This window comes from Microtus ochrogaster, chromosome 4 (genome assembly GCF_000317375.1).
Source record: "Microtus ochrogaster isolate Prairie Vole_2 chromosome 4, MicOch1.0, whole genome shotgun sequence".
In the NCBI taxonomy this organism is placed as follows: Eukaryota; Metazoa; Chordata; class Mammalia; order Rodentia; family Cricetidae; genus Microtus; species Microtus ochrogaster.
This window is the reverse complement of record NC_022011.1, coordinates 49,625,488-49,645,221: the sequence shown is the minus strand read 5'-3', so window position 1 is coordinate 49,645,221 and position 19,734 is coordinate 49,625,488. Positions and strand designations below refer to the sequence as shown.

Sequence of the window (19,734 nt, the reverse complement as noted above, 5' to 3'; positions counted from 1 at the left end):
ACAGATGGTTGTGAGCCACCATGTGGTTGCTGGGAATTGAACTCAGGACCTTTGGAAGAGCAGGCAATGCTCTTAACCGCTGAGCCATCTCTCTAGCCCACCCATGTTATATTATTGTTGATCCTTATGCCCATCAAATATCCGCGTTGCAGCTGTGGGCCCCAACATGGCAATGGCTCACATTGCGATTCTTGAAATGTGGCGAGAGAGCACAGTGTTCCCCACTGATGCTTGAGACCCCCTGGGAAAAAATGGCTTCTTACAGTCATGGTAAGATGTGAGCTGTCCTCTGGGCCACTCAGCACGGATGAACAGACCTGCTGGGATAAATCGAGTCTAACGTTCCAATCCACTGAGCCTCTCTCTGCACACTCTCCTCTGTGTCTTAGTTAGAGTTTCTATTGCTGTGAAGAGACACCATGACCACGGCAGCTCTTGTAAGGGAAAACATTTAATTGGGTGGCTTATGGTTTCAGAGATTTAGTTCATCATTCATGGCAGGACATGGTGACATGCAAGCAGACATGGTGCTGGGGGAGGAGCTGAGCATGGAGAAGGAGCTACATCTTGATCCTGCAGGCAACAGGAAGTGATCTGGGACGTTGGGCATGGCTTGCACATATGTGAGACCTTTAAAGCCCGACTCCAGTCCACACTTCCTCCAACAAGGCCATACCTACTCCAGCAAAGCCACACCTCCCAATAATGCCATTCCTTATGAGCTTTTGGAGATCAATTACATTAAAACTACTACACTCTCACACCAAAGCAGTTCTGGGCTTCAATTCTAGTGTTGCCCACCTTCTGGGCTGTGTTTTGACAAACTAGTCAAACAGTTGGATCCCTTTAACCATTCTGAGCCACAAAACTGAGTCTAGAATCTCTGGCTAATTTTATCAACCAAGAAATCCAACCTATCCAGTTTGATTCCTCTGACAATTATCCCACATATTTATAGTGCATTGGGTTCAAGATATAGATGGAATGTGGAATGTCTTAGGGTTTCTCTTGCTGTGAAGAGACACCATGACCATGGCAACTCTTTTTTTTTTTGGGGTTTTGTTTTTTTGAGGCAGGGTTTCTCTGTAGCTTTGGAGCCTGTCCTGGAACCTGGAACTAGCTCTTGTAGACCAGGCTGGCCTCAAACTCACAGAGATCCACCTGCCTCTGCCTCCCGAGTGCTGGGATTAAAGGCATGTGCCACCACTGCCCAGCCATGGCAACTCTTATAAAAGAAAACATTTAATTGGGGTGAGGGGTGAGTTACAGTTTTAGAGGTTTAGTCCATTATTATTATGGCAGGACATGGTAGTATACAACAGACATGGTACTGGAAAAGGAGCTGAGAGTTCTACCTCTTGATCCACAGGCAACAGGAAATGAACTGAGTGCCACACTCTGTGCAGCTTGAGCATAGGAGACCTCAAAGTCCACCCCCACAGTGACCTACTTCCTCCAACAAGGCCACACCTATTTCAACAAAGCCACATCTCCTTATAGTGCCATTCCCCTTGGGGACCATTTTCTTTTGAACCAGCACATGGGGCCTGCATCATTCAGATGAGAAAGCTCTTTTAGCCTCTTTACAATACTTACCTCCATACTTTGGGGAGTCTGAATTTCCCAGATCTCAGATGCAGTTTCTGCTCTTGATCTGGAGAAAGGGTTATGAATCAGGACTCAGGTAACTGGAAGGAAGTTGGAGACCAATGTGGGCCTGGAGGGAGGTAGTTGAGGCCATCCTACAGATGGCCTAGGTGTACCTGTTCCTCTTAACTTGTAGCTCTGTGAACCCACCTACCAAGGAGGCTGGGGTCCAAAGCTGGAGCATTGGAGTCATCCTGCTCAAGTAGAGGCTGCTGGTGAGGCTAATCTTGGGGGATTTCTCTGGGAGACTAGATTCCTGGCAATGTCTGTGGGCTGCACAGGTGAGGCAGAGGGAAGAGGGCCCAACCTCCACCTCACAGCACTCTGCCACCAACCAGTCTCAGGACACCCCAGAACTCCTGAGAGCTTCAGAGTCAGGGTAACGTGAGACAGACCCTAAGGACCCACTCATTGCCTCTTCAACTAGAAGGCCTTGATTACCTGAGTCCTTCCTTGTACTGTCACAAGCCTTTCAGGATGACCACTGGAGTCGTGGGTCAGCTTCAAGGCCACTGCAAGGCTGTCACACTGAGCAGTGACTTTTAGAATCTGGTCACCCCTGACTGGTGGTGGCTTGTTGTCTGCCCTACCCCTCTATTGGTGGAGACAGTCATACTTCCTAGGACTTCTAACCCAAAAATTCCATCAGTCTCCACTTGGGGGCAGGCTTGCACCACTCAGGGTGCAGAGTCTCTGGAAAAACCAACCTGGTCCTGGGTCCTGCCTGGGTCCTGGGCAAACGGACTTTTGCTTCCAAACTCAGAGCCTCAGGCCTTGGGCATGGCTGCGTTTGGTGACTCCCTCTTTTCTCTGGCTGGGACAAGTTGCCTACCCAGATTGTGCTTTAGTTCTTTTCCAGAGGGACTTGATCAGAGAGCTACCTAACGTGGCTTGTTTCTAGGGTAGCCTCAGGCTCAGGACGGCCAGCTACGGCTGTCCTATTTTCTAGATAGAGAAACCAAGGCTTGAAATGCTCACAGGGTGGTGGAAAGCAACACGAATCACTTTTGGAGTCTTCTGATCCTGTTCTAGCACCTCTGCTGACACGCAGGACCCAAACGGGTCTACAGTCTCAGAGGTCCCTGGGATGCCCTGAGCCTGTGGTTTGGGTCCCCAGTAAGTGCTGCCTTGAACCAACCACGTCCTATTGCATCTGTGTTGTGCATACGTGCAATTCCCATGTGTGATGACTACTGTTGACTGTCAACTTGACAGCATCTAGTGTTACATATGAGACAAACCTCTGGGCAGATCTGTGAGGAATCTTCTAGATTGTGTTAATTCAGGTAGGAAGATCCACCTTGAAAGTGGTCAGTGCCATTTCATGGTCTGGGCTCTCAGGCTGAATAAAAAGGAGAAAGCGAGCTGGGTGGTGGTGGCGCACGTTTTTAATCCCAGCACTCTGGAGGCAGAGGCAGGCGGATCTCTGTGAGTTGGAGACCAGCCTGGTCTACAAGAGCTAGTTCCAGGACAGGTTTCAAAGCTGCAGAGAAACCCTGTCTCGAAACAAACAAACAAACAAACAAACAAACAAACAAAAAACCAAAAAAAAAAAAGGAGAAAGCGAGAAGAGCCCCAGCATCCTTCTCTTTCTGCTTCCTCAGTATAGATGCCCCAGCTGCCTCACGCTCCTGTTGCCATGTCTTCCCCACTATGATGGATTGTACCCTCAAACTGTGAGCCCCCAAACACTGCCTTCCTTAAATTGCTTTTGTCAGGTGTTTTGTTATATAGCAACAAAGAAAATAACAAACATGTCTTGTGTTTTTCATGCCACCCAGGAGACAGATGGAAACCAAAGAGATGTGAACCGAAAAGCCCATTGCAGTCACCGGATTTTCTGAGGGACACGGCTTGTGTTTCTGTAAATCGGATCATCTTGTGAGTAGCTTCTTGTGAGTAGCCCTGGGAAGATATAACTGACTAGTGGCTTTGAAGGCTCAGCTGAGTCCCTGCAGGGCACAAAGGGCTGGACTAGAGATTCTTTTGTGCATGATCGGTTCAGGTGGCTAAACAGGACCCTGTCTATGGACACCTCTGACCACACCAGTGTCCTGCAGACAGGCCATCGCCTGGGCTTTGCTGACTACGTGTTGTTATGTGACTATCCAGGCAATACGTTGCTTTCTTGTGTCTCAGTGAGACTGGTGTTGGTTTGGAGTAGCTGCTGTCTGAGGGAGCCAGAGATCTGGCAAATTAGCTTTTTATTTCTCACACCGGAGGATGACTGAGATCAAGCTCTCTCTGGGAGATGCCCCCCCTCCGCAGAGCAACTGAGGCTGTGCTCCCTCCAGGGGATGCGCCCGTGTCTCTGATCCAGCCTGCCCTGGATGCTTTTCCGCTTCTACAGGGAGGTGAATGACCATGCAGTGGGGTGAAGCTTCTCCTTGGGGTCCTCTATTAATAAAACAACCACTGACCCCCGGACGTGCAGGCAAATGAGGGGACACAGCATTCCCAGGGTCGGCGTTTGTCCAGAGACCTTTCGTGCCTGACCCAGCCGCCTCTGGAGTGCTCCCATCCTGCTCTGGCCCCTTGGCTGAAGGACCGGAAGTTCTGCGTGGACCAAGCTGGGGCTGCCCTTCCTCCAATATATAAATATCCCACTACCAGCTCCCTGGGAGAGTCCTAAAGGCCTGAAGGAGGGAGGGACAGGGCCCCAGGCCCTTGAGACCAGGCATGACTCAGATACAAGTCATCTGCCCTCCAGGCTGTTCCGGAATCTTCTTGGGCTACTCTGGTAGTTGTGTTAGTGGAACCAGAGGCAGTCTGGATGAACTCGCTTGCTCTGTTTCTCTCGCATTCAGTTGTTTTTGTGGAGTTGGTGGCTATTGGCTGGGGACAGACAGGGAGACAAGTTCCTTCTAGCTTTGGAGGCCTAGCTGTACTGGAGAAGCAGGAAGGCTGAGACTCAGGCGAGGGGCCAAATTTCTATCATCTATCTAGAGCAGCAGTTCTCAACCTTAATGATTCAGCCCTTTGATACAGTTCCTCATGTTGTGATGCTTCCACCATGAAATGATTTTCGTCGCTACTTCATAACTATCATTTTGCTACTGTTATGAATTGCAATACAAATATCCATGTTTTCTGATGGTCTTAGGAGATCCCTGTGGAAGGGTTGGGGAACCTCCAAAGGGGTCGTGACTCACATGTTGAGAACCACTGCTCTGGGGTCGCATGGGGTTATCTCCTGAAGCCAGCCTATTCCTTTTGTGTCCTCCCTAGTGCCCCAATTCCGACTCAGTGACAGCGACCTTCTCCTGCGGTCCCTGGTAGCCTCTGCTATTTCCCATTCTGTCGAACTGGGGCCTGCCTGTTTATGCCTGCTCCCTGCCAGCCCCACACTCACTGAGCCACAGGGGAAGTGCCAACGACAGACTGAATGTGCTGTGGGATCCATGGGGTTCCAGGACACCTATGGGCCTCGCTCTGCTCGCCTAAACTTCCCATTTGGGTGAGGTCTGGAGCTTGGGGCACAGGCCCCATGTCCAGGACATCACATCCAGGCTGGGATTCGGTTTTTCCTGGAGCAGATAAAGATTTCTGAGCATCCTGAGACCACATCATCGAAGGCCCACAAGCTAGAACTGAGTGGTTCACAGCAAACACATTCTCTCCTGTTCTGAAGGTCAGAGTTCAATATCAAGGCTTGGGGGTTGGGGGAGCTGACTCTTCCCAAGACTCCTGGAGAGATGGTCTTTCCGGTCTCTCCCAGGTACTCCTGGGGTTGAGAATGTGCCAATAAATTTCTTTCTCTTCCTCTTAAAGCCTCTCTGTGCTTCCCTGTGTGTTGTGTGTCTCCTATAATGGTACTTGTCGTTTGATTTAAGGCCTTCAATCCACACTGATCTCTCTTCATGATCCTGTACCCATTCCCATTTGCAAAGTCCCTTTTCCCAAGCATGGGCAGATGCAGGTTTCCAAGGATGCATCTTTGGGAGGGGGCGACATTCAGCCCACCACTATGTCTCCTTTTTCACATATGTCCTCTGTAAAGTGGGGTGTTGTGAGACCACAGGTGACGACGTGCAGTCCGTGATGTGTCTCTTCTTGAGGTCTGCCCCTCCAGGTGAAGCAGCTACTTCCCACGCGTCAGAACCCATTGCTAGCTCTTCTCTGTGGCCAGCTCCTGTGTGTGAGACACAGGAGATACTTGCTCGGGACTGCTTTTTCCAGTCTGGGGGAAGTCCGCATTCCTGGAAGAATACAGCGGTGACCATACATGACTCCAAGGGCTTTGGGACATAATAACCTGGTTCATTCCATGTTTCAGATGTACTGTAAGTTGAGCGTTGACCCAAGTGGAACATTGAGGTAGCCAGCCTGGCAGGCTGTGAGCCCTGCACAACCCATCCTTGGCCCCGCCTTCCTTCCCTGCTAGAATGTTCGACTTTCCCTACCTCAGGGTCTCTTTGTCAGGATGCCCTCTGAGCTGGTCTCCCAGCCACCCCAAGGCTAGTTATGTCCCTGTCCATTGTGTCTCTATTAGGCACTGCAGAGCCTTTTGGCAAATACAGGATCCAGGGGACATCAGGACCACATCTGGAGCAGGTGTGGCAGCAGTTGGGAACCAATGTAACAGATGAAGGGTGGGCTAGGCTTGCCTGGGGGCTGCCCATGAACTGCAGGGCTGCCCCATGAGGAGTTTTGCCCACTAGAGCAAGGCCTGAAGGTGCAGAGGACAAAGTACCGTTTCCAGGCCAGCCCTTTGCAGTCCCCGCTGCACACTACTCTCTAGGGAGGTTGAAACGGTCTAACTTCCTCAGCCAAAAGTCATGCCTCAAGTGGGAGTGAGTCCAACAGCCCGTTCTTTCCCTTCTCCTTGCAGCTGAGCATCAGGGGACTCATTTTGTGACAGACAACACCTTAAAGAGGCAAAGCCACCACCCCAGGATCCACTAGAAAGATCTGGACTCATACCTTCTCTGTGGTGTAGAGAGCCCAGGTAGGGCTGGAAGGGTGAGGACTTCTGTCCTCCGGAACACCTGAGCCCAGATGTTCTTTCCGTGGGCCCTTCCCTTCGGCACAGGGTCAGCATCTGTCCTAGGCACTGTCAAAGTTCCTAACAAGGTGTTTGTTTCTTTTGTCCCTCTGTTCAAGCTCTTAGTCTGCCAGGAATAGTCCTTGCAGCTGTCTCTGCTTAGTGGGAGCCCACACTCGCCATGGCCTTGGGATTCTGGAGTCTCTGTGTACGGTGGGTTTGAAGAACTCATTCTCCAGCCCTGTGCCCTGATCATCTGCTGTAGGTCACAACAGTGAGAAAAGCAATCAATATGGAAACATGGACCGGAAAGTTGTGGCCCATGGGTTTTCAATGGGAAAAGAGGATGCTATTGGGAATTGGCCTAGAGACGATTTGTGCTACATTCTGGTAAAGAATCTGATGGAGTCATAAGCATCTGGGGGAATTCAACTCTAAAGTAATGAGGCAGGTCTGGAGAGATGACTCGGTGGTTAAGAGCACTTGTTGCTCTTGCAGAGGACCTGGGTTCAACTTCCAGCACCCACATGGTAATTCACAACCACCTATAACTCCAATTCCAGGGGATTCAATGCTCTCTTCTGACTTTCTCAGGCACCAGATGTGGACATGCTGCAAATACATATATGTAGGTAAAATAGTCACACACATAAGATGAATAAATATAAAATAAAAAACGAAATCAAAGGTTCTGGAAGTGCTGGACTAATTGGTTTGGTGGAGGAAATTGCAATCCAGGACAGCAGTCAGACTGCGACATGGTTACTGCTGACTGCTCTCACCCAGGTCAGCAGTGGTGGAGAGCATCGAGGGGAGCGAGAAGACAACATATGTACATGTTTAAAGTTACAGGCAAGCAGGGTGCACAGAAAGCATCTGTGATTGCCACGGAGATGCTCACAATCAGCAAGCCTCACACTTGGCTCTGGGTGAACAATGCGAAAAGTTCCTTGAAGGCCAGACCCCAAGCCTCTATGTAGTAACCATGCAAAATCATTTGAAAGGAGAGAGACTGAACTGAAAATACAAACGCCCACCTCGGGAAGTGTTTCCCTACCTTGGGCTCCCAAAACGCACAGCTGGCCAGAGGGTCCTAGCTGGAGGTGCCAGCTTTGCAGACGTGAAGAATCCAGGGTTACAGGGTCGTGGAAGTTTACACAGAAGCCCCAGAAAGTCACTGTGACGGTACTTTGTGGCAGGGTCGGAGTCCCTACAAGGGGCCCTGAGAGACCACTGTGTGAAGCTTGAAGTGGAAACTTGCATTGCAATGGCGATGCCAGGATGCTGGAGATGGCGGGACTGTGGAGCAGCTGTCCAGGAAAGCTTCAGGCACACGGTGGAGTGGACCCCGGGAGGCTAAGTGTGCTGCAGATGGGAGACTTGGAGGGATGGGGTGGTCAAGGGTGTCGGAGTGTAGGTGGGGCCACCACAAGCCTCAGATGCTAGACATGGAACACAGGACTGGATACTTGCCCCTTTGGGTTTTGGTCTAGCCTTGTTCTGATTTTTGATTTTTATTTATTTATTTATTTATTTATTTATTTATTTATTTATTTATTTATTTAGGTTTTTCAAGACAGGGTTTCTCCGTAGCTTTTTGGTTCCTGTCCTGGAACTAGCTCTTGTAGACCAGGCTGGTCTCGAACGCACAGAGATCCGCCTGCCTCTGCCTCCCGAGTGCTGGGATTAAAGGCGTGCGCCACCATCACCCGGCTTGATTTTTATTTTTTATTTTTCATCCTTCCCCTTTGGAATAGGAATGTTCATTTTGTGCCATTAAAAAACAAACAAAAAAACCCAAACAGGTGATCTTAACACATCCAGGGTCTGTATTGGTGACCGTGTAGGAATGTCCATTTTGAGCTGTTAAAAAACAAACAAAAAAACCAAATATGTGATCTTACCACAGCCAGGGTCTGTACTGGTGTCCGTGGCCCCTGTTACCTCCAAGGGCTGTGTGGATACCCAGGGTCTGGTCAGCCCCCTGAGAACATACTGGTGTCAGAAGGCAATGCTGCTACCAGGGCCACAATGATCTGGGTGGCCTGTGCTGCCACCTGGACTACTTTGGCACCTGGGTCTGGGCGGCTCCTGAGGGCCATGTCTGGATCCATGGTCCTGCTGTGGCTGAGGTCTGTGTTGATCTTCATGGCCGGTGTTACCACGGGGATCATAGGAACCAAGTGTCTTGAAATCCGAGGGCCATACTGAGCTGGTCCCTCCCTTCTCTGGCCCTGGGGTAGCTGGGTCTGCCCCTCCCTAGATACTGCAGCAGAGGAGCTGCCCCCTCCCCAGTCAGGAAAGATGGTCCCACTCCTCACCACGGGTGTGCACCTCACCTGGGCATCACGCTAAAACTGACCTTGCTGTTGGGGATGCAGGTGAGCTGGCCCTGAGGATGTGAGAACAGCAGAGCTGACCCAGCCCTGTTTGCCATGTGGTGGCATGGGTGAAGGAAAGATGACCTCCCCTCTCTCCCTTTGTTACCCAAGGCTGGTGAGAGGGCTGGCCTGGGATCATGAGAGTTGGAGAACTAGCTCTGTCCCTCACCTGCTGCAACACATGGGAGAGCAGACCCTACACCTCACTTGGACAGCACACTAGAGCTGCCTCTGTTGTTGGGGATGCAGGTGAGACAGCCCTGAGGGCCCGAGAGCTGACCTCTCTGCCCCAGCCTTCTCCTGCACCTCACCTGGGCGAGAGAGTGAAGCTGGCCCTGATGGAGTGAGTGTGGATGAGCTGGCCCCAAGGGCCCGAGAGCACGGGAACTGGCTCTGCTCCTCACCACAGGCTGTGTTGGGTGAGCTGGCCGAGACAGTGCTGGAGAGCTCACCTGGGTGGTGACAATGGGATGAACCTGGCAGGTTGACCAGTACAGATACCACCCAGGCCCAGAACCAGGACTATGAGTTAGTGCACCCCAACACACACCTCATCTATGAACCATTGGAACACGTGAACGGGACAAACTTACAAATCCAAAACTGTAGGATCCCCCAACACAGGACAACAATAGGATATCCAAGAGGAAGCTCAGTGAGGGCCCACTGTCGATGGTGTAGCAGAAGCCGGAGGCCTCGAGCCAGACGGATGACTCGTGGGAATGAACACTTGTGAGTAAGGGCGTATGGACTAAAGGGTGAACTGTGTGACTCAGAGAGCCACACTACAGCTTCCATGATGAGACTCTTCTCCTTTTTTGTTTGTTGTTGTTGCTTTTGTTGTTTTGTGTTTTGTTTGTTTGCTTTGTTTTATTTTGTTTTTTTTTTTAAATTTTGTTTTGTTTAAGAGGAAGGTTGCAAGGGTGGAGGGCAGGTGGGGGGGTGTAGAACCACAATGGGGATATGGATAAGATGGGGATGCATGATGTGAAATCTACAAAGATGCAATAAAAGTTAAACTAGTCAGGGCTGGAGAGATGGCTCAGTGGTTAAGAGCATTGCCTGCTCTTCCAAAGGTCCTGAGTTCAATTCCTAGCAACCACATAGTGGCTCACAACCATCTATAATGAGGTCTGGTGCCCTCTTCTGGCCTTCAGGCATACACAAAGACAGAATATTCTATACATAAGAAGAAAAAAAAAAGTTAAACCAACCAAACAAACAAAACCAGGACTCATTTTTCAAAAATTTAATTTAGGGCTGCAGGGCACTTGTTGCTCCTGCAAAGGACCAAGTTGGATTCCTAGCACCCACATGGTTCCCCACACCTATCTAATCCTGGGAATCTGATGCCCTCTTCTGACCCCCATGGGCACCAGGCATGTACATAGTGCACATGCATGCATGAAGGGAAAACACTCAAACCCATAAGACAAAAATAAGTAAGCTAGGCTGCAGATACAGCTCAGTGGCTAAGAGCACTGATTGCTCTTGCAGAGGAACTGGTTTCGATTCCTAGCACGGACGTGATGGCTCGTCATCATTTGTAAGTCCACTGTACGCTAACTCCAGTTCCAGAAAATATGATGCCTTACTTTGGCCTTCATAGGCATCAGATATGTATGCACAGACATGCATGTAGGCAAAATACTTATACATATTCTTCAAAAATTTAAAATTTTAGCCGGGCGATGGTGGCGCACGCCTTTAATCCCAGCACTCGGGAGGCAGAGGCAGGCAGATCTCTGTGAGTTCGAGACCAGCCTGGTCTACAGAGCTAGTTCCAGGACAGGGTCCAAAGCCACAGAGAAACCCTGTCTCAAAAAAAAAAAAAAGAAAAGAAAAAAAAAGAAAAAAAAATTTAAAAATTTTATTTGAGTTCTTAGTTAAGAATTTCTTGAGTATCAGAAGAAACTGCACTTTTGAACAAGTGGTGCCATCAAAGACTATAGGGACTTTTGACGTTGCTTTTGTTTTCACTGTGCTGCTAAGACTGGGCTCAAACTCTCCGTCCTCCCTCCTCAGCCTCCCGAGTGCTGGGACTGTGGGCATGCGCTCCCTCCTGCTCCCAGTCCCCACAGTTTTAGCCTCTCAGTTTTTACAGTTTGCATTTTGAGATGTTAAAACTATTGCAAACACGCTGCGGTCAACTATGCCTGTGAGAGGCTTTCCCTCTAGCAGAAGAGCCTCCTTCTGTGTGCGTTTGTTGGAATTTCGGGTATGTCAATAAAATCTCTTTCCTTTGTTTCTTGTGAAAACTTTGTTTTTCTTTCCTCCAGTTTGCCTTTCCTTTGTTGGCTGAGCCTCTCGATTTATATATTTTTGTTTTCCATGTCGATTTTTTTATGTGTGTATGTGCAAGGGAGTGTGCGCATGCACACATTTGTGTGTGTGTGTGTGATGGGAAGGTTGGGGTCAATCTCAGGTGTCATTCTCCAGCAATCCCCACCTTGATCTCCAAGTCTTTGTCACAGGGTCTCTCACTGGGGCCTGGGGGGGGGGCTCACTCATTGGGCTGGGCTTGCTGGCCACCAAGCTCCAAGTGTCCTTCTCTTTCCTGCTTCCTGGCACCAGGCCTGCAGTGTGTACCGTTGGTTCTTTACAGGTACTGCGGGTCACACATAGCTCCCTATGCTTGCACAGCAGGCGCAGCTACACCTCAATTATTATCATCCCAGCCCGTGACAACTTTTATCAATTTTATTTTGCATTTTAAGATTTATTTTCTTTTAAATTCCGTGTCTACTTGTGAGTAGGTACACATGCCTGCAGGTGCCCTTGGAGGACAGAAAAGGGTGGTGAATCCCCCAGGGCAGGAGCTGCAGGAGGTTGTCAACTGTCTGACCCGGGTGCTAGAAACCAAACTCGGGTCCTCTTGACAACTGAAACCCATATTAAAATAAAAAAGATTTATCGTATTTCACATGTTTGAGTGTTTTGTTTGTATGTGTGTGTACCATGTGTAGACCAAGCTAACCTTGAACACACAGGGATATGCCTGCCTCGGCCTCCCAAGCTCACTGATTAAAGGCATGTGCCATCACTGCCCAGTTAAGTTTTCTTTTTAAGATTTGTTTTCAATTATGTGTATACTGTGTGTGTATGTGTCCTAAGTGCAGGTGCCCGTGGAACCCATAAGAGTGTGTTGGGTCCCCTAGAGTTATAGACAGTAGTAAAGCCACCTAGTGTCTATAACCGGGAAGTTAACTTGGATCTTCTCCAAGAGCGTTCCTCATTCTTTTGTTTGTTTCTGTCTTTTGAAAACAAGGCGTCACTATGTATGTATGTATGTATGTATGTATGTATGTATGTATGTATTTATTTATTTAAGATTTCTGCCTCCTCCCCGCCACCGCCTCCCATTCCCCCCCTCCCCCATCAAGTCCCCTTCCATCGTCAGCCCAAAGAGCAATCAGGGTTCCCTGACCTGTGGGAAGTCCAAGGACCACCCACCTCCATCCAGGTCTAGTAAGGTGAGCATCCAAACTGCCTAGGCTCCCACAAAGCCAGTACGTGCAGTAGGATCAAAAACCCATTGCCATTGTTCTTGAGTTCTCAGCAGTCCTCATTATCCACTATGTTCAGCGAGTCCGGTTTTATCCCAGGCTTTTTCATACCCAGGCCAGCTGGCCTTGGTGAGTTCCCGATAGAACATCCCCGTTGTCTCAGTGTGTGGGTGCACCCCTCGTGGTCCTGAGTTCCTTGCTCATGCTCTCTCTCCTTCTGCTCCTGATTTGGACCTTGAGATTTCAGTCTGGTGCTCCAATGTGGGTCTTTGTCTCTGTCTACTTTCATCGCCTGATGAAGGTTAATATTCAGGAGGATGCCTATATGTTTTTCTTTGGGTTCACCTTCTTATTTAGCTTCTCTAGGATCATGAATTATAGGCTCAATGTCCTTTATTTATGGCTAGAAACCAAATATGAGTGAGTACATCCCATGTTCCTCTTTTTGGGTCTGGCTTACCTCACTCAGGATAGTGTTTTCTATTTCTGTCCATTTGCATGCAAAATTCAAGAAGTCATTGTTTTTTACTGCTGAGTAGTACTCTAATATGTATATATTCCATACTTTCTTCATCCATTCTTCCATTGAAGGGCATCTAGGTTGTTTCCAGGTTCTGGCTATTACAAACAATGCTGCTATGAACATAGTTGAGCATATACTTTTGTTGTATGATAGGGTATCTCTTGGGTATATTCCCAAGAGTGGTATTGCTGGGTCCAGGGGTAGGTTGATCCCGAATTTCCTGAGAAATCGCCACACTGCTTTCCAAAGTGGTTGCACAAGTTTGCATTCCCACCAGCAATGGATGAGTGTACCCCTTTCTCCACCAATGATAGCCTTTGCTGGAGAGGTTGTGGAGAAAGGCGTCACTATATTGTAGTCCTGGCTGTCTTGGAACTCACTATGTAGATGAGACTGGCCCGGAACTCACTTGTCTTTGCCTTCTGCGTGTCAGGATTAAAGGTGTGTCCTCCCACAACCTGCAAGGGCAGTGCTCACTCCCTACTCAGCCCATCTTTCCAGCTCCACACGGCAATCTTTATATTTACACAGTCCAGGCTTCTTTCTTGTCCGGTGGTTGTGCTGTGTGTGGCTTAGGCTGGAGGCGGAGACCTGGGCAAGGCACAGCGATTGCACTGCAGGCCATGCTGCTGGCCTTTGAGACAGGCTCTGTGCTCTCGGGCTCCCGCTGGGTCTAGTGAATTCTTCCTTGATGTGAGTCCTGTGGTGGATGGTTCAGGGTCATCCCTTTGGCTCCTGCGGACCTAAACAGGACATTCTGTTACAGAACCAGAAATCGTGTTTGTTTGCTGGAAAATCAACAAGATATGACCGTGTGTATATGTGTGTGTGAGGAAATGGGGCAAAAGTCACCCAATTAGTAGGCTCAATGTAGCCTTTGACCATTCCCAAGAATCTATTTCCTCCCGTGTCTGCTGAGTGGCGGAGTGCCTTTGCTGAGTGCTCAGCCCACAGGCGTCCTGAGGGGCCGACGGGAAGGGCCTACAGTGTGAGGGATTGGCTTAGGCAGCCCACAGGTATCCAAGTTCCTACTTCACCTGTACATGTAGGTTTTTGTTTTTCGCTGGGGTCTATGCCCAGGTTGGTCTCAAACTCCCAGAGCCCAAGTGATCCTCTGCTTTAGCGTTCTGGGTAGAGTAGCAAGGCAGACTGGAGCTAATCACCCAAGATCACCCTGCCAGTGCCTTTCCGGGCCCAGAGTGCCTCAAAGTCAGACAACAGAGTTCTAGGGCAGCTGTCAGATCTCTAGTGACAGGGTCCTAAAGAGGGTGTCCCTCCTGTGGACCTAGCTTCCCACAGAGGAGACATGGCCATTCTGGTGTCCAGCTTTTGCCCTGTAAGATGGGATGTGGCTCCTGAACATGGTCCTTGCTTCCTACATTATATTAGCTACTGAGAACTCAGTCCCTGGCACACAGGAGGTGTGTAGTCAACGAAGACCAGGATTATGGTGGACATGAGCCCCATTTGTATGCTGTGATTGTCACAGTGTCCTGGGGCTGGGTAGGTGAAACAGATGTCCTAGCTAGGGGAGGACTTCTTGTAAACTCTGGAAACTAGTCTCCCTACAACCTCCACAAGGTGTAATTCTCTGGCTGTCTGAGAAGTGGTCAGACTGCTGGCCTGTTTACCTGCTCAGTGTCCAGGCACCAACCCAGTGTTTGGAAACAAACGTGTTGGCCCTGGGCTCTAAGCCCTAGGTTTAGGCCCTGAATCTGCCCTTCTGCAGGTGAGTGGTCACCTTTGGGAACTCAGGGCTCCTCTCCCTAACACAGATCGAGGGAGCACAGTGGGGTCCTCTCATAAGCCAGGGGACATCATGAAGTATAGCTAGATTTTGTGGTCACTCATAGCTTATCCCCCCTCCCCATTTCAGAGTATTTGGCATGGGTGCACACTCTGGCCTTTCTGGGCCACAGTCACCTCTCTTTGTTCCCTTCTCTTCCCTTTGTTTTTCCCAGGACCCAGGAAGGAGTCATTAAAAACTCCCACTGCTAACCCTGGAGTCCCCGTCTGGGCCTCCTGCTGCAAGGGACCAGGTCTCTGGGTTTGCTGCTAGTACAGAGATGACCAGCTGGCTTCATTGCCTGCGTGCCACCCCCACTTCCAGCTGAGCCAGCAGATAGTCTGCTCTAGGCCAGTGCCCAGGGACTTTCCCTGGTGGAGGAGCCCAACCGAGGCCCGGGAGCTGTTCTGTCCACAGCCCAATCTCCTGCTGTCTGGGTGCAGAGTTCTTTCAGAACTTTTAGCTCTGGAACCTAGGGAGGCCAAAGAGCCACCTGGGTGGACAGTGGGAGGATTATGACACACGGTAGGGATGTCCCCAGGCCTCCTGGATGGGAAACAGGTGACATAGAGACCTACCTTTGGAGCCAGGAGTCCCATCAGCCAGCCTGCCCTAACTTTCGATGAGGAGACACTACGGGGCTCCCGGAGTATGGCAGAACTTCAGAGTGCTCTGACCTAGTTCTCCAGCATTCAGGCTCCGGGAGTGTCAATTTCTCCCCTTCCCTCCCTACTTGGGCTCCAATCAATCAAGAGAGGAAATCTTTCGTGTGGCACCTCTCCGAGCCCTGCAGGCTCCTACAAGATTGATTAACGCAAACATCAATTTCTTGGGCCGCACGCCTCTGAAAACACGGTGCTTTTTTCAGATTGAATTGCTACTGTGCGCCCGGTGTAAATAAAGGAGAGGGAATAACATGGAAGATTTGTGACTGTGTGCTGTGGCTGCCCTCTCAGCTGGTGCCGTTAGCCGGGCGAGAGGGAGACAGAGGGCAGAGGGAGAGAGGGGAGCATCTGTGGTATCCCGTACCCCCTGCCAAGGCCGACAGAGAGGTGGACAAGAGCCAGGGGGTGTGAGAAGTCAGACCTACAGCACAGCTGATCTGTAGCAGGATCTCTGGAAGATGCGTGCTAATTGGCTCTTTATTGTCTCTGGCTGTCTGGAGGGTGTCTGCAGAGCGGCAGGTGTCACTACTGGTCCTGCAGCAGCTGCGGGGTAGCTTGGCTTCCGGCCCTGAGGCTGGATGAGGCTCCTTTGGCTTTGCCCCTCCCTCTCCCTCTCCAGCACAAAGCAAGGCATGATGAAGCAGGCCCTGACCAGGTACCTCGTGGTGGGCCCAGGGCCCAGAAGAATGCAAGGAGAGTTTGTCTAGGTGGAGATTCACACAGGACTGACCATGGTCCTGAGGACAGTGAGTGAGGCCTTCCCTGAGGCCACATCCTGCCCTGCTTGATTTTGTGCCTTCAGATATGTCCTTGAGCATTGCTCTCTGTCTCCTTATCCTGAGGTCCAGATACCTCCATACCCCTAAACTTCTCATCTGGGCCTTAAAAAATATTTTTTTTTCTGTTACTGTATTAAAACTCTCTGACAAAAGCCACTTAAGGGAGAATGTGTGTAATTCAGATCACAGCTCAAGGTCCGATCCATTGGGTGGGGAAGGCAAAGCTGTAGGAACTTACTGCAGCTGGTCGTGTTGAAGTCACAATCAGAAAGCAGACAGTGATGAATGCATGCTGCTTCTTTGGGCCCTTTTTTCTGAACCTTGGCCTAGGGAATGGCACCACCTATGGTTAAAACAAGTCCTTCCCATATGGATTAATGTAATCAAGATAATCCCCCAAAGCGTACTCAGAGGCCCATCTCCTGGGTGATTCTAGATTCCTACAAACTGAGAGATAACAGTGATCCTCACAGACCCAGCCTAGGGCATGGGAACCGCTGAGAAGTCTCACAAGAAACAAAAGAGAAATGGGTGAGACCGGGGTCACTAATAAAGTCCAAGCACCTAGAATTTCCTGCTGTGGCCACCCTAGCCCGGGACAGAGAGGGACCACCTTCTGCAGGGTGTTCCTGTCAAGTCTGTAACTACAGCTTCTACACATGGCTGGTCCCTGTTGGTGCCTGAGGCTGAATGGCACGTGGCATGGCTCTGCTACCAGGCTCCGTATGGGTGGTCAAGGCCCAGGCCTCTCCAGGCTCAGGATTTGTTCAGTTTTGATGGCACATCTGCCACACCAGCTTTTGGCTTTTTTTTTTTTAAAGATTCATTTATTTATTATGTATACAGCGTTCTGCTTGCATGTCCACCTGGATGCCAGAGGAGGGCACCAGATCTCATTAAAGATGGTTGTGAGCCACCATGCGGTTGCTGGGAATTGAACTCAGGACCTCTGGAAGAGCAGCCAGTGCTCTTAACCTCTGAGCCATCTCTCCAGCCCCCAGTTTTTGGCTTTTTGAGACAGGGTGTCTCTATGTAACAGTCCTGGCTGTCCTGGAACTAGCTCTGTAGAGCAGGCTGGCCTTGAACTCACAGAGATCCACCTGCCTGCCTCCCGGTGCTAGACTAAAGGCGTGCGCCACCGTAGCCGGGCTGGAAAAAGTTCTTATTTATTTCAGGTGCTGGCGCAGTTGGGACTGCTGGCGACTCCAAGAAGAGGAAGAATCCACAATGCTAATGAGTTTTAAGCTTCATATTTTTTTATCCTGTACTTCAACTAGAGAGGTCAGCAGACTCCAACTTTGGACTCGGGCAACCAGGCAATGAGAAATTATCATCATCTTCATCACCACCTCAGCTCTGGGCAGAACCCTGGATCCCTTTGTGGACTCGTATTGGGCAGTCCGAGTGGAGCTGGGTCCTGGAGGGACAGGCTGGTTTTAAACGTGGCGTGGGCTTGCGCAGTTCTGAGACTGTCTAGAATCAGAGCCATTGCTGGATCTGAAACCGCCTGCTGGATCAGCTAGACCTGGACTATCCGGGTGAGGGTGCCTCTGCACTGATGATGAATGGGTGGTGGGTTTGCAGAAGCTGTCTGGCTTGACCTTTACCCCACCCCCACCCCCGTGCCAAGCCTTCCATTGTTCCCCAGCACCCCCAGACTCAGGCTACCAGGGCTTGTCCTGGGCTCCCTGAAACTTGCATCATGCTCCCTTCTTGACCTTGCATCTGAGCCTTGGTGATGCCTTCAAGGCTTCTCTGGTTCCCTCCCCAAGGCTGACTCCAGTCCCTCCGGATGTGGTGTCTGACAGGGCAAGTGCTTGCCAAGGACTTAGTGTGTGTTGGGTGCCAGGCATGGCCAGCAGGGTCATGTCTTCCAAGCTTGCAGTCCAGGGTCCTGCCTTCCTTCTAGAGGCAGGGCCTTTGCTGAGCTCAGGGATGTGCAAGCCTGGCATTCAGCAGGAGAGGCTCCTCATGGTGGAGTACCCTTCAGAGCATATGGCTAAGCCCTGGCTCGCTCCCAGCTTGCTTCCCGCGTCCCAGATGCTTCCACATCTTTAGCAGGGCTCTTTAGCAGGGCTGTGGGACTCAGCTGTTCAAGATGTGGGGAGCTGCACTGTAATACACTCACTGACCAGCCATGTCCTGAGCCAAGGGGATAAGTACGTCCCCTGCCGGAGAGATGAGAAAACCTAGCAAGGTGTGAGTGAGTGAGAGAGGCCTGGCAGAACTGACGAAGTATACTGAGGGGCCTCCTGGTGTCAGGCGTCCAGATTTGCTTCCGAGGGAGGTAGCCCTGCGGATAGAGAGAATACAGATGCCAGCCCAGAGACTCAAAGGTTCCCGGGAATAGCAGGAACCAGAGAGTTCTGCTCAGACAGATTTTAGAGAGATTCCCATGGTGGCCAGATTCTCTGGGTGGGAAGTCTCGCAGGCCAGAGCCTGAATGATCTAGAGGTGGAAGACAGGTGAGCTACGGAGATACTTGGAGGCAAAGGGATGGCCAGTGGAAGCAGTGAGGCTGGTGCTCTCCTTTTCTGGACATCCCTGGAGAAAGCCCCCCTTTCCTTCCCCTTTCGCATGTTACCATGTCACCAAAACCAAGTTTCTGACAAAGTGAGCTACAGAGGCCAGCGTTGCCCCTCCCTAGGGAAGGCTCTTCTCCCTTCTTTCTCCTTGCTTGCAGCCCTGCTCTCAACAGACAGTCTGAGTGCTTGCCTACCCCTTCCTTGGGGATCCTGTGTCTTTTTTGTTGGTACTGGGTTATCTGGCATTTAAGAGACTAGAGCTGGAGATCCCAGAGCCCTGCTGATGTGTTTAGACTCCTTTATTCTTAGATGCTGCCCCTGTGAGACACTGCAGAGCTTGGAGCTGGGGCTGCTGGGCCAGGGATGGGCCAGGGCAGAGCCGAGACTAGATGCTGCTGTTGGCTGGGGTTTCAAGTGGAATCAAGTGATTCAGCTTCTGCAGTGCGCTCAGGCGTGCCCAGACTCGCAGAAGCTGCCGGCGGCAGGCACTTGAGTTAAGTGTGGCTAATTTGGTACAAGAACACGATGCCACCAGTAATTTTGTATTTTGGAGACAATAAGAGACAGCACAAGGCCTCTTTCTTGTAGCGGGAAGAGGGGCAGGAGAGAGTAGTGGACAGAGGGCTTGGTGTGGGCACGGAAGGGATGGGGATCTGCCAGGCACTTCCTGAACTGGACTCTGGCATGGGACCTGCAGCCCACAGCGGTTAATGGGAAAGGAAAACTGGGTCCTAGCTTAATGAGAGCAATGGGCCTGGGTAGAGGTCAAGTGCTGGGACTGTGTCCAGCCATGGTCATCACGAGCTCTAAGTCCCCCATGTTTGCTTGTCCCTTGGCACTTACACCCCTTGCATTGGGAAGAGCAGGAGGCCCTGGGAGCAGAAAGACAGAGGCATTCCCCTTGGCCAGGCCACAGTAGCAGAGAGTCAGGACTTGAC

General features: G+C 50.5%; 1 long non-coding RNA gene across 1 annotated transcript in view; it reads left to right on the top strand.

Moving 5' to 3' along the window:
• LOC113455961 overlaps nucleotides 1-5,383 on the top strand; it is a 13,121-nt gene extending 7,738 nt beyond the window's left edge. The window contains exons 2-3 of the long non-coding RNA XR_003376862.1: nucleotides 3,429-3,528; nucleotides 4,876-5,383. This is a non-coding gene — a long non-coding RNA (uncharacterized LOC113455961). The remainder of the gene's footprint in view (nucleotides 1-3,428; nucleotides 3,529-4,875) is intronic.
• Nucleotides 5,384-19,734: the final 14,351 nt, after the last annotated feature.